This window comes from Acartia tonsa, chromosome 7, assembly GCF_053477335.1.
Source record: "Acartia tonsa isolate MP-2025a chromosome 7, ASM5347733v1, whole genome shotgun sequence".
Taxonomy (NCBI): Eukaryota; Metazoa; Arthropoda; class Copepoda; order Calanoida; family Acartiidae; genus Acartia; species Acartia tonsa.
Window position 1 is genome coordinate 31,490,284 of NC_137266.1, and position 12,773 is coordinate 31,503,056.

Genomic DNA, 12,773 nt, shown 5'->3' on the forward strand with positions numbered 1-12,773 from the left:
TAAGAAAATAAACGTCTTAGCTAAATAATATGTATAGGACCAAATAGACATTATCAAAGCATTTGTTATAAAACTTAAATAAGAATACACTTTAAAAAAAATAAATTTTATCTTTTCATCCATTGTATTTTTTTTTGTATATTTTTGGAAAGCCCTGGAGCGATTTCTCCCTTGTTCAATTTCTCTTTCACTCTTTCTATTTTCCATCTGACCTCTACTAACTCGGAATATCTTAAAAGAACTCGCATTCTCTCTCTCTCTCCCTCTCTCTCTCTCTCTCTCTTTCTCTCTTCTTCTCTCTCTCTCTCTCTCTCTCTCTCTCTCTCTCTCTCTCTCTCTCTCTCTCTCTCTCTCTTTCTCCCTCTCTCTCTCTCTTTATCCCCCTCGTTGTCTCTTACTCACTCTCATTCTACTCTCTCTCTTTCTTCTGTTGGGAGATCTATGCATCCTCCTTTTACACCTATCTGTTTCTCTATCTTTCTCCCTATATAAATATATGTGAGGGAGGGGTATTAATATATATGAGAGGTTTCACCTGATGCTTTACAATAGTTAGGCCTGGGGTCAACTAATAGCTTCATCAAACAGTTAAATCACAGCTAAAAGTAGACAGATATATCATTGTAATTCTGATAAATAAGATAACTTTAGTCATTAACAAAAGTAGTATTGATCAAAACTATATCACACACCTTGCCATACTAGCAATCCAAGATAATAAAAGAGAGAGAGAAAAGGAATGGGAATAAAAAAAAGTAGATAAAAAGGGAGAAAATTCACCTTTCTACAATAAAAGATATATTTGCAAATAAAAGAAAAACATGAGTGAAATAGATATTACAATATTAGTTTTGTTTATTGTATATCGATATTCCATATGACAAATAGTTTTAGATAAAAAATCACGTGTTTTTGGAAATTTTGATTTAAGAATTTAAGATGATTTACCTTTTTTGAGGTATATCATTTTATATATATAAAATCCTTATCAAAGTGTTCTAGCTATAATAAATCTAAAAGCTCTAAAATATACTTAAATTGGACGCTACTCTGAAACTAACTTTTGGGAGAAAGAAGGTGTCTTAACTTTTATTATAAGCTATAAAAATAAAAGTTAATACACCTTCTTTAGACTTAATTGTAGAAAAGTCCCACTTTTCTAATTACAACAGATTTATTTGCAAAACATCCAGAAACTACTGAGAAATGAAAGACCCTGTATGCAGAAAATAATAAATTTAAATAGCCAGTATTGAGCTCGAGCTAATCCCTGGGTCTAATTACTTTTATTTGACAAATTGCGTACTTGGGAATTTTAATGAAAGATTTAGAATTATTTCTCTAAATATAAGAATAACATTAAATCTTAATTAGCATAAATGTCAAGGGCGTACTTAGTAAGAAATCAATAGAACAATGGTGCATTCTCATGATGTGCTAGTTGAGCACTAATTTACACACCCAGGCCTTATGTATAAAAAAAATTTAAAAACCCTACCCAGTACCCAATTTAACTTAACTCAACCTACAACCCCTCACCTCTTACTTACTAATATAGATTTCAGATGACGGGTAATAAAAATCTGAAAATTGAAATGACGCAAATGACGCAAATTCTGACGCAATTCTGAACGCAATTCTCACGTTTATCTAAAAATGCAACATATAATAATAGCTATTAAAACAATTTTCAAGCATAACTTTTATCTTATTAGGATAACAATTAAAAAAGAAAAATATTTTTACCATATGAAATTCGTGATCAAACACATAATTGAAAAAAATGCAAGACATAGCTTTTATTTTAAGAAAGACTAGGGGCAACGGACGTCCCCAAGAAGCCTCTAGGTGTTCTTAAGGTGGGAGGGGGATAAGTCAACCGCCCTTCTACTTTTTAACTGAGTTTTAATAAGAAATATTCAGAAAAAAATTTGGGGGTGTGATTTTAAATTGGGAGGGTAGAGATACGCTCTCCCAAAATAGTTAAAAACCTTCCCTGTACCTAAAAAAAGCTTAATTGCAAAGGAAAACCAAACAGATGTCATTTTTTAACAATTTTATAAAAAAAAACATTGGCGCACTTGTATAAACACCTTATCGCTATCAAGTTTTGGAATAGATAATCCAGAAAAATCCAGTTCAAAGGGGAATGCATAAAGAGATGGGGCGAATCGAACCGAAAATAGTTATGATGGACATCTTCCTTCATCAGATTTCAAAATAATTGAGTTGGGTATTAGAGCCCAAAATGTACTTGTGTAAAACCATCCGTACATCATAACTAAACCGGTTTAAACAGGACTACAAAAAATTCTAGATAACCAAGACCGGAAAGACCGCAGCTAAATAAGACGCACGCGTAGCATGGGTCTATTTCACGTCAGCCTGGGTCCTTTGTTGCTCCATGTGCGTCATTGTTCCATTTTAAGCATTCGACTTTATAAGCTGTTTTGCCAGCCATTTAGTAGTCAGCAAAGCAGTCAATAATCTTCAAATGATAAAGGAAAAATCATTTTGTAGTCTTTATTTGAAAACATTGCACATTTTATATATTTGAAGTGAATTTTCATAAATGGAAAGGTTTTGTGAATGGAAATTATTTTATTTGAAAGATAAATGGTTTCTAAGTTTTGTGATTTTTAGCCTTTTATTTAAAAAGCATATTCGAACGTATGCTATTCCATAACTATAATTTACTTTATCACTTTATTATTGTTAGATCTTCGATATCTTCCTAATGAAGAAAGAAATTCAAATTTAAGAACGAAATAAACAAATATGCTATTATTAGCAAAAAAATAATAAATCTAAATTTAACATTTAATCTTAATAGTTTTAAAATTGAATTTACCAAAAATTTTCTTGATACTAGATTTTTATTTAAGATTTTATTAGCTTTTATTTGCTGCACTACTTTTGAGAAAAAAAACTTTGTCATGTATCTCTATGTTTAATTAATATTTGAATTAATTAAACAAACCTAATTAAACTAGCAAATCTTTTTTATGTTAGTTTTTGTTTGTTATAATTATGATAAATACAATTACAATTATGAAGCAAAATTGAAGCAAGGAATATAAAATGCATAAGTAGAAAAACAGAAAAATAAAATACAAATCTAATCAATATTTGGAAAAAGGAAATTCTCAGTGATTTTCGAAGGCTTTCTCATAGAGAAGCCGAAATTGCATTTCTCTTATTATTGACAGACGAATGGATTAAGTGAAGAATAGAATTAATTCTCTTTGTTACATAAAAATATAAAGACAATCGCATATAGTTTTATAACAGACATACAATCGTACATTTATAATTTTGGAATAGCTTTGATATAAAAAAAAGCTAATTTGATAGTAACATCAAATTTCCATATTGTACAAAATTTAGATGTTCAATGTTTTTGTTTGAAATCAAACCAATAAACCAAAGAAAAATTACTGTGGTAAAAATGAAAAAGGTGTATTAACAAAGTAAAAATATTTAGTATATAATTAAAAATCTTACGTAAATAGTGTAAATAACAAAATTACACAACAAAATAAATAACTAGAATAACTTATTCAAAATTTCATTCTAGACTAAATTAAAGCCTTTTTTCCTCTTAATCCATTTTTTTCAGTTTAACATTTTTCAAGTAAAGCATTTATAATCTAAAACAGTGGCGTGCATAGGACTTTGCCATGGTGGTGGTGCCCGTGCGATGATTTTAACACTTTCTATTTCAAAACAAAAAATTAAAACAAGGAACCGAGAGACATACAGAAGAACAGAAACTAAAATATACTGAAAGACTTTAAAAATATTTTTCCTATATCTAACCCCTGCGGAGAAGGAGCTGCCCAATATCCAATATAACCTAACCTAAAGTAATAAACATTCAAACGATAAACTACCCTCAACCCAAATCACCCTAGATTTTATTTTTTAACAGTTATCAGTTATGAACAGGGTACTTTTGTGTGAAAGCACCAACAAAACATAGAGAAGCATTGCTCCTAAGTAAAAGTTATTTTGACCAAATTTCATGACTAATTGAAAACAAAGGCTTAGCTTAATATTTAGAATTAACGGATTTACACAAAATTAAATATTAGAATTAAGTTGAGTAACGCCCACAAAATTACAACAACACTTTTGTTTCATAATTTTTTGCTGTAGCAGCAGTGTCCATTGCATCTAGTGGCTCCGAATATACTTTCCGAAGAGGGAGAGAAAGAAAAAAAAGTAAAAATTCAAAAGCCTCGGTATTTGACTCGACACCATTAGATCTATCTCAACATTTGCAATTTAACAGATAAGTTGCAAACTAATGATTAGTCCTGACATTCCACTAATTGAAGAGCAGCTGAAAAGCAGAATAATAATTTTTGATAAGAGGTTTGTACTATATAGGATGATTTGAATTAAATCAATGACAATAACTTAACAAAAACGGTATTAAAAATAATTACAACCAAACTATATGGTTACTTTAAACCAAATGGTAATAAATCCTGATTAAAACAAGGATGACAACACTCAACATAAAGACAAGCAAAAATAAATAACGTGTGTTTACATAAATGACAAAAGAGAATATATTTGCCAAAAGTTTGACTAAAACTTCGTTGTATATTCAAGGAATTTTGATTCAGAATAAATTTTTAGTTAAAATCTAATTAGTCGAAGGTTGGACTATTATCTTATGATTATCAAGTTGCTTTTATATTTATATTCTAATTATCTATCATTACAGGAATCTAATGCAAAGCATATAAATAACATATAAAAGCCTCGCTTTATAATGAAATATAAATTGTCACTGTGGGCTCATTTTTCATCTCCTTATTAAAGATAACAATTTAGCTTCGTTTTTAAAACGTATTGATTTATTGGACTACCTTGGTAGATTATTGGTTACCAAGAATGAAAACATCCACAAAAGCGAAGCTCTGAAACTGCAAAACAAAGGAACATTAATACTTGTAGAGTATCAGAACAGAAAAAGCAAAATCAAAATTTATAATTCTAAACAGAAGTGTAAATAAATTTATTGCAAAACAGGTAAATAAAGGATATTGTATTAGAAAATACACTTTTATGTCTTGATTATTAAGATGTTTCGCTTATATTTTTTTTATTTTGGAGTCCTAGGAATCAATATTCTAAAAATCAGATAATAAATAGAATAATAATGTCAAAAAAAGTTGTTTAAAAAAAGTTAAAAATCAGCATGTATTAAATGGGCGTAAAAACTTTCTGATAACGATTATAGAATCCTAAAAATATAGGTTTGTGATTGAACTTTATTCTATGTATACTCATTTTTGCAACAAACTTATAAACAATTAAATCTCATAAATTAATATTATTTTATTAAGTTTTGTTAATATTCGTTTTTCCTACATACTGATTTTAGAGCTATGCTTCTTATTTTTTTTAAATAATCAATTGGTTATTTTTAGTTCTAGAGTAAAATTTACGGTTGATGATCCCTGGTTTATTGTTTTGTTTTAGCACATTTTTAGATGCTAACATCAAACAACTAAAAAACCATGAGATATGCAATTTTAGGAGTAAAGCTTTATATTAATTAATTGATTTATATTTAACGCATCTAGTTTGACATTAGGATTTGTCTATTTGTTCCTCTCAATCTGTATGTAAAATTAAATGAGTACTTATACTTACATACAATTGTCCAGAACAGACTACGCTAAGACCAGAATAAACAAAAAGTTTTCATTGACTAAGAAACAAGTATTTTTCAGATATATAAAGAATTAATAAAAATAATCATTTCAAATCAGTCCTTTAAATTACCATTAATTGATATGTTAATTAATTGTTGTCAAAAATATTCATTATGAACGTACAGACTTTCTGGTATTGAATATGGATTTGCTAAGCTTTCAAGGTTATACCTTATCATTTTAATAATCTTAATCAAGTCGTCCGTCCAAGGGGGTGCAGTAGGAGCGTCTAAATTATTAGAGAGAGGGAGGATTTTTATAAAATTTTATAAAGCTATTTATTTTGGAGGTTTATTGTAAAATTGTTTCGTACACAAAGACTAAATTAAAATTTTATAATATTCTAAAAATATTGCAAAGTCCGTGAGCCACACAAAATGTAGGAAAATTACAGCAGTAAAAACTTTTAAGCTGTAAAAAAGCCAAAATTGTCATACATAAACTAAACAACCAACAAGGATAAAAAATAATCACATATGAATAACTTTCGGAGCACTGAAATAAACAGATTATTAAATACCAGAAAAGCTGAACAGAGTAATGAAAAAAGTTACTAGAAGAATTTAGGAAAGGAGAATCATCAAATGATGAGGATTATGCGAAAAGGCAAATTTAAATGTCTGTCTTAAAAAACAACCGAGTGGAATGTTGTGTTAAAAACTGATCAACATCTGAACAGTTCAAAGTAAGAAACTTTTAGTTAACTTTATAATCAATTGATGTTTTGTCCTTAGCCTAAAGAGTCACGAACAATTACACAGACGAACATCCACCCTTTTTTTCAGTACTCAACAGCTACATATAGGTCGCAATAAAAACACTTTTCAGTGCTCAGTAAAATTTACTAAACGGACGAATATCCAGATTACCTTCAATTACATTGTACGGGCGGGATTGCAGCCAAGGACCTTTTCGACTTGATGTACTGTCCAGGTACTGGTCCAGCAATCCAGGAGAGCTAAGGATGACTGTTACGCACCCTTCTTTGTCCAAACACCTAAGAATATTAGGTTAAGTAACATCCAACAGACAACCAACTATCTGTGATGCACGACTTTTGTTTGAGAAATCCCAACTGTGCATAACGAGTTGCGCATGTTTTGGGCCAAGGCATTCCCCCGATTCTAAATATTTATGTCGCACATCTGTCATAGCAGCAGTAGGAACTATTTTTAACGTATTAGTTATGACGCGGTGTCGGCCTGAGATCCGAACCTATCGCCTTCCCGAGAACAAGCGGATGCGCTACGTGTTGAGCCACGGTCGCGGGTTAAATATCCAGCTAGTTGTCCTATGTTATAATGAATAAATTTTATTGTGTGTTTTATATATATAGAGCAGGCTTTAGTTTATTTTTGAAAATAATCACTAAAAATATGCAACAAATATTAGTACTACATACAAATCAAGTTAATTATTGAGAAAATCTAAGCTACATAGAAAAAAAACCAATTTATGAGCGAAACTTTTAAAAATGTTGAAACAATTAAATTGAATAAAGAAAATATACATTTGCATCTCCAAATTTTGCATCCTATTGTACCAATTAAACAATTAAAAGACAACAAAAAGTTTTTTTAATGATTCAAATCCAAGTTACGTTCCTCTTGAACTATATCAAGACAAAATATTGTAGTAGCAATCTGAATAAAATTAGCAGAAATAGATCCTCCAGTTAACAAGTTTTTTTTTAACGGTCTCTCATTCGTTTGACTTAAATCTTGTGTACTTTTATTAAATCAAGATTGATTGGTTCAAAGTTCCAAATTTTTTAATGTTGTTTATAATCATTAAGAATTTAATGTTAACATCAATATATAATAAATTGTTATTGTTCTTTACTCTAAGATCTCTGATTCTTTAAAATTTATAAAACCTTTTTTGAATAATCTAAAGCATTCAAACTCAATAAATTGAATAAGACTATGTTGTAAAGATTATGTGATAATACTTATAACTATGCCTACTTGGATGCTGTGTTAGTTCTTATTGATGCCACTCAAATTTAGCTTGATTTTTTTTAGGACAGATGTAGATTAGACTCCCATGCAAACATCCTTTCTTATCCTGTGCGGGAACAGATATAAATATCACAAAAAATATAAAACAAGAGAGTTTTTATCATAAAGGATCCATTAACTAAAATTTCTTAAATAATGATATTGCAGAATACTGCCTTTGTTAGTTTGATGTTGTGGTTTTAAAACTAAATAAGTCCCATTATATTGCTATTAGCTGTCAAATTATACATTCAAAAATATTAAAATATCAAATTATTTTTTTTAATAGATAAAGTTAGAAATGAAACTATGATATTTGGTTTAGAGTTTTGTTTGAGTAATTTTATTGAGATTTCTTGTCTCTGTCATAAATGTTGCATAGGTAGCAGGGAGGTCGCCTCAAAGGTCACAAGCAAAAATTTTGGAATATTCAAGTTAGATCTTTATAGATCTTAGGCATGAAATAGAAGTCCGACCATTATGATACTCGGCAAAATTGTTTACATCAAAAGGTTTTTATATGCTTTTTTTTAGAGTAATTTTATCTATAGTACAAAGTAGAAAGATGTCTCTCCGTCCGTCCGTTCGTCTGTCCCTTAAGATCTCGGTAATCACTGAACTGATCGGATTCTACTCCACAGGGAATATACATGATGGTCTTTTTGTGGTTTTAGGCTATTTTCTTGGGGGGTCGGACACCCCCTAACACCCCCCCCCCCCCAATACAAAAAATCCCCCCCCCATTTTTTTTTAATTTTGTGAATTTTGTTAATACGTTATTTATTCGCGAGAATTCGTAATTTTTTAATGTTTTTTTTAATTACCTCTGGGGCAAAGCCCCTAGAGGCTAGGGGCGAAGCAGCTAGTTCATTTATAACGCAATAGATATTATTTTATCAATTATTTTTTTTTTTTAATTTTAAATTTATTTCCTCTTTAGGACAAATAAAATACTAAAGAAAGTATAGCTACTCCTCAATTGTTTCCTAATAGTTTGTATACTGGCAACATTCCTCTATGGATGTTTTTACTTTTAGGTATTCAAACTTAGTTTTTACTCTTCTAAATAAATCTTTTAAACACAAAAATTTTCTTGTTCCTAAATCTTTGAACTCAACGATAAAGGATGTAAAATTTAGGGCGCATAGAGAAATTTTAGCAAAAAATATTAGATTTAGTTAAAAAATTTTAAATTATTATATTCTTAAAAAATTTATGTCGCGTAAATTAAGAAACACTAAAACAATACAAAATACAGACTTAAAATTTAATGTAAAGGAGAAATCTAAGCAGTAAAGGAATTGGGCAATTTAAAATTGGGCGTTTCTAAAGTCATTGTGATGGAAATAAACAGTAGCTATTATTAAAAGCGAAGCTTTTCTATAATTAGGGTACGTCCGTCCGTCACAAATGGATAGCTTTTTTCGTTAATTTAGGCATGTTAGAATTGTAATATCGATTTCAAACTTTGCATGATGATTCCTGTAATAGTTAGGTACGATTTAGAAAGCGTAGCAACTCTATTATCATTACCAAAATGTCCGTACGTCCATTTTAAACATGCTGATTTTTTTTACTTTTCTAACAACAAATTTTTATGTGATCTAATTATTCGATTGGTCTGATTTTTGGTATACTGATTTCTGGGATAACAAAGTACAATATTATAAGCGAAGCAACTATATAATCAATTCCTAAAAATGTAAGTATGTCCATAAACATTATTCTGTATCAAGCAGTTTTTCAACAAATTTACTTACAATTTTGCTTGGACTTTATATTCTGATTATTCAGTTCTGACACTCTACAAGTTTTAATGTCCGTTTGTCCTTCTATTTCAGTGCTTCGCTTTTATGGATGTTGTCATCCTTGTTAATTTCAGAAACTATATAAAGTGTTTCAATCATATAATTTACTAATAGGACACCCCTAATTGTGCTACTGAATGAATAGATTGATATGTTTTTGTTGTGTAGTGTCAACGAATCTTCTTGTCACAAAAACTGAAATTTGGTTTGTTTTACTTCCAAGAACCTTGCACTTTTAGGCTAAAGCTACTAGACAAACTACAACTCTTTTGAGAAGCTTTATTAAATGAAATTATAAAAAGATACCATGATAATAATTGTTGTTGTAGTATCATCCATGTTATAATGATCATATGAATATTGTGATCTTGGACAAAATAGCATCGGAAAAAAATATCCTCTAGGATAAAATAGCCTCACGAAATTTACTTCAGGAAAATAGCCTCAACTGTTAATAATGATCATGGCCCTCTGGCCTGCCGCGGCGCTCAGCCTCCTAGCCATATAATCTAACCTAACCTAAAAATTGTAAAAATAAAACTCATTATTAACAGTTGAGGCTATTTTGTCCAATATAGGAATATTGTACTTCACAATAGTACAGTGTACACTAATGTAATATTTATATAATAATAAGTATCATGGATGTTATCAATATCATCCTTGTTATAAAAAGCCTATGAATATTGTACTTCATAATAGTACACAATACAAAGATAATATTTATATAATAATAAGATTTATTATGGAGGTTATCATCCTTATTATAATAATTATATGAATATTGTACTTCATAATAGTACATAATATTTATAAAGATAATAATGCTAATAATATTTATTATTGGATGTTATCGTCCTTGTTATAATAATCATATAAATATTGTTCTACATTATAGTACGCTATACAAAGATAATATTCATAATTTATGAGCTTAATTTATGAATTTTTGATGGACAGAGGACCGACATACTCAAATTGGCGATTAACTGCGCTGCCAGAAATTTTTTTACTTCTAATAATTTTCAAACAATTTTTAGTAAGTAATAAATAAGGGAAAATTAATAATTCAAAATTTCAATCAAGAACTTAGGTCTTGATTCAATTACATATTTTTTCTGATTTTAAAAATTAATTTCTTTATTCTGGTTTCTCAGTGACTTTTTTGAAGGATTTTCCCTTATTTCCCAAACTTTCAGGGTACATATTCTGAAATTTGTAATCATCCTTTTCAGATACTTTAAACTTTAGATATTATAGTAAAGACTTGGTTTCGTACTTCCAACTGGTATTTTTACTTTCCTGTTTCGTGTACATTAAAACGACTAAGTGATGCAGCATAAGCCTCGCAAATACAGCTGCATCAGAGAAAAAAATCAGTTTATTAGATTGAACAGTTGCAGATTATTATAAGCCACTCAGTTTGAGTTTTCACTATACCGCGCTGCTGTGGCTTTTTCTTCAAATTTGTGCGGCTTCAGTTATGGTATTTGTATCTTCAATATTTCATAAATTATCTATGTATGTTTAGAATAAGGTCCATGAAACTAAAGATTGAACACAAGATGAAACACCACCTTGGCTGTAGAAAAAGGATGTTAGTGTCACAAATTTGAGCAAAACTGCATCCGGTGTCTTTGTAGAGGCGACTCTTTTCTATAATTAAAGCGGTCCGTATGTCAGTCCCTTACAGAACGATTTTATCATTAATTAAGGAATGTTGGAAACTTGTTTCCTTTTTAAATCCTACTGAAACAGAAAATAAAAGTAACTTTATAAAATTTACAAAAAAAGGTAGAATGTCCATTTTTATTATTATATTGATATTTTACAAAATATTCATATAATTTTCCACTACTAAAAAATTTTAAAATTTTGATTTATATGTCAATAAGGAACTATGTAAAAGAGGAAATATTGCTATAATTATAAAAACGTAGACATCAAATTTTGCAAAAATTTTATAACACTACTGTTTCTTCAATTAAAGGTACAGCTATTTTGTAGCTTGTTAATGTTTTTATTTCAGTCTAATTTGCTGAGCCTTATTTTTATGGATGTTACCATCCCTTTTCAGAAGGTAACAGAGCCAGCACCTGCAGTCGCATGCAAAATTTTAAACAAAATAAAGCTGAGGCACGATTGTGCCACCATCAAGTAAAAAATCGCAATTTAGTCCAATTTGCACTGCATGTTTTTTTTTGACAATATGTAGTCGTAACAGCCTATTTTTTAATGCAGCTATTGGTAAATCAGCAATTTACTGCTGCAATCTATAGCCGAAATAAAAATTGGCGACTCCTTTTCCCTACTTTATCAGCTTAAAATTTGTACATAAAAACAAATCATTGTTTGGAAACATTAACCTAATAATATTTTGAGCAACGTGGCTTTCATTTCCTATCTTTACATTGTATATCCTTGAAGGGAGAATTAGATGAAAATAAAAGATTTTTTTTTTATTTTCACACCAAAAAAGTGAAAGTAGCTTTTTTTTATCAAAGTAAAAAAGTATCGTAACAAAGTATAACATAGAAAGAAAAAAATTCTAATGTTTGTAATTAAAACATGGTTGACAACATCTACACTTGCTACACTTTCTAAATTTTACCTATTCGTTACTAGTATTCGTCATCCTGTCAAATTTGAAATCAATATTTGAATAAACGATTGACAATGATAAGAGCTATACTTTATGGGCGGATGGACCTGCTCTAAATGTTCAAAATAATCACCTATAAAAATGAGTACATATAATATGAAGCTAGATAAAAAGTAGAAGTGGTTATATTGTAATTTATCCCTTTTTTGTACGTTGGCAGAATCATATAAGTTTTTGTTGTACAATGTCTAAAAGCTGTAAATGCTAAATGGTAATTGGGATTCTGAACTTAGGGCGTCTGTCCTAATTAGCATCACATTAGCAATAAAATCACGTTTCTCTTAAAACGTTTCTGACGGAAAGACGTACAGATAGAGATGAGAGAGCTAGAAGAACGGACATTTAGAATTATGGATTAGCTTTGCTATTACAAATTATTCTTCTGTGCTCATGACCCAATAAAGAAATGATAATAAGCAACAAGCAAGTCAAATACGTTTATTATAGTGAAAACAAATTTTAATCAAGTAAAAATGAAAGTTGAAAGATCTTGAACTCAATTTTCATTCTCCATACACACTCATACACGGCGACAATATGGTGAAAGAGAAAGGAAAACTATAAAAAGTTC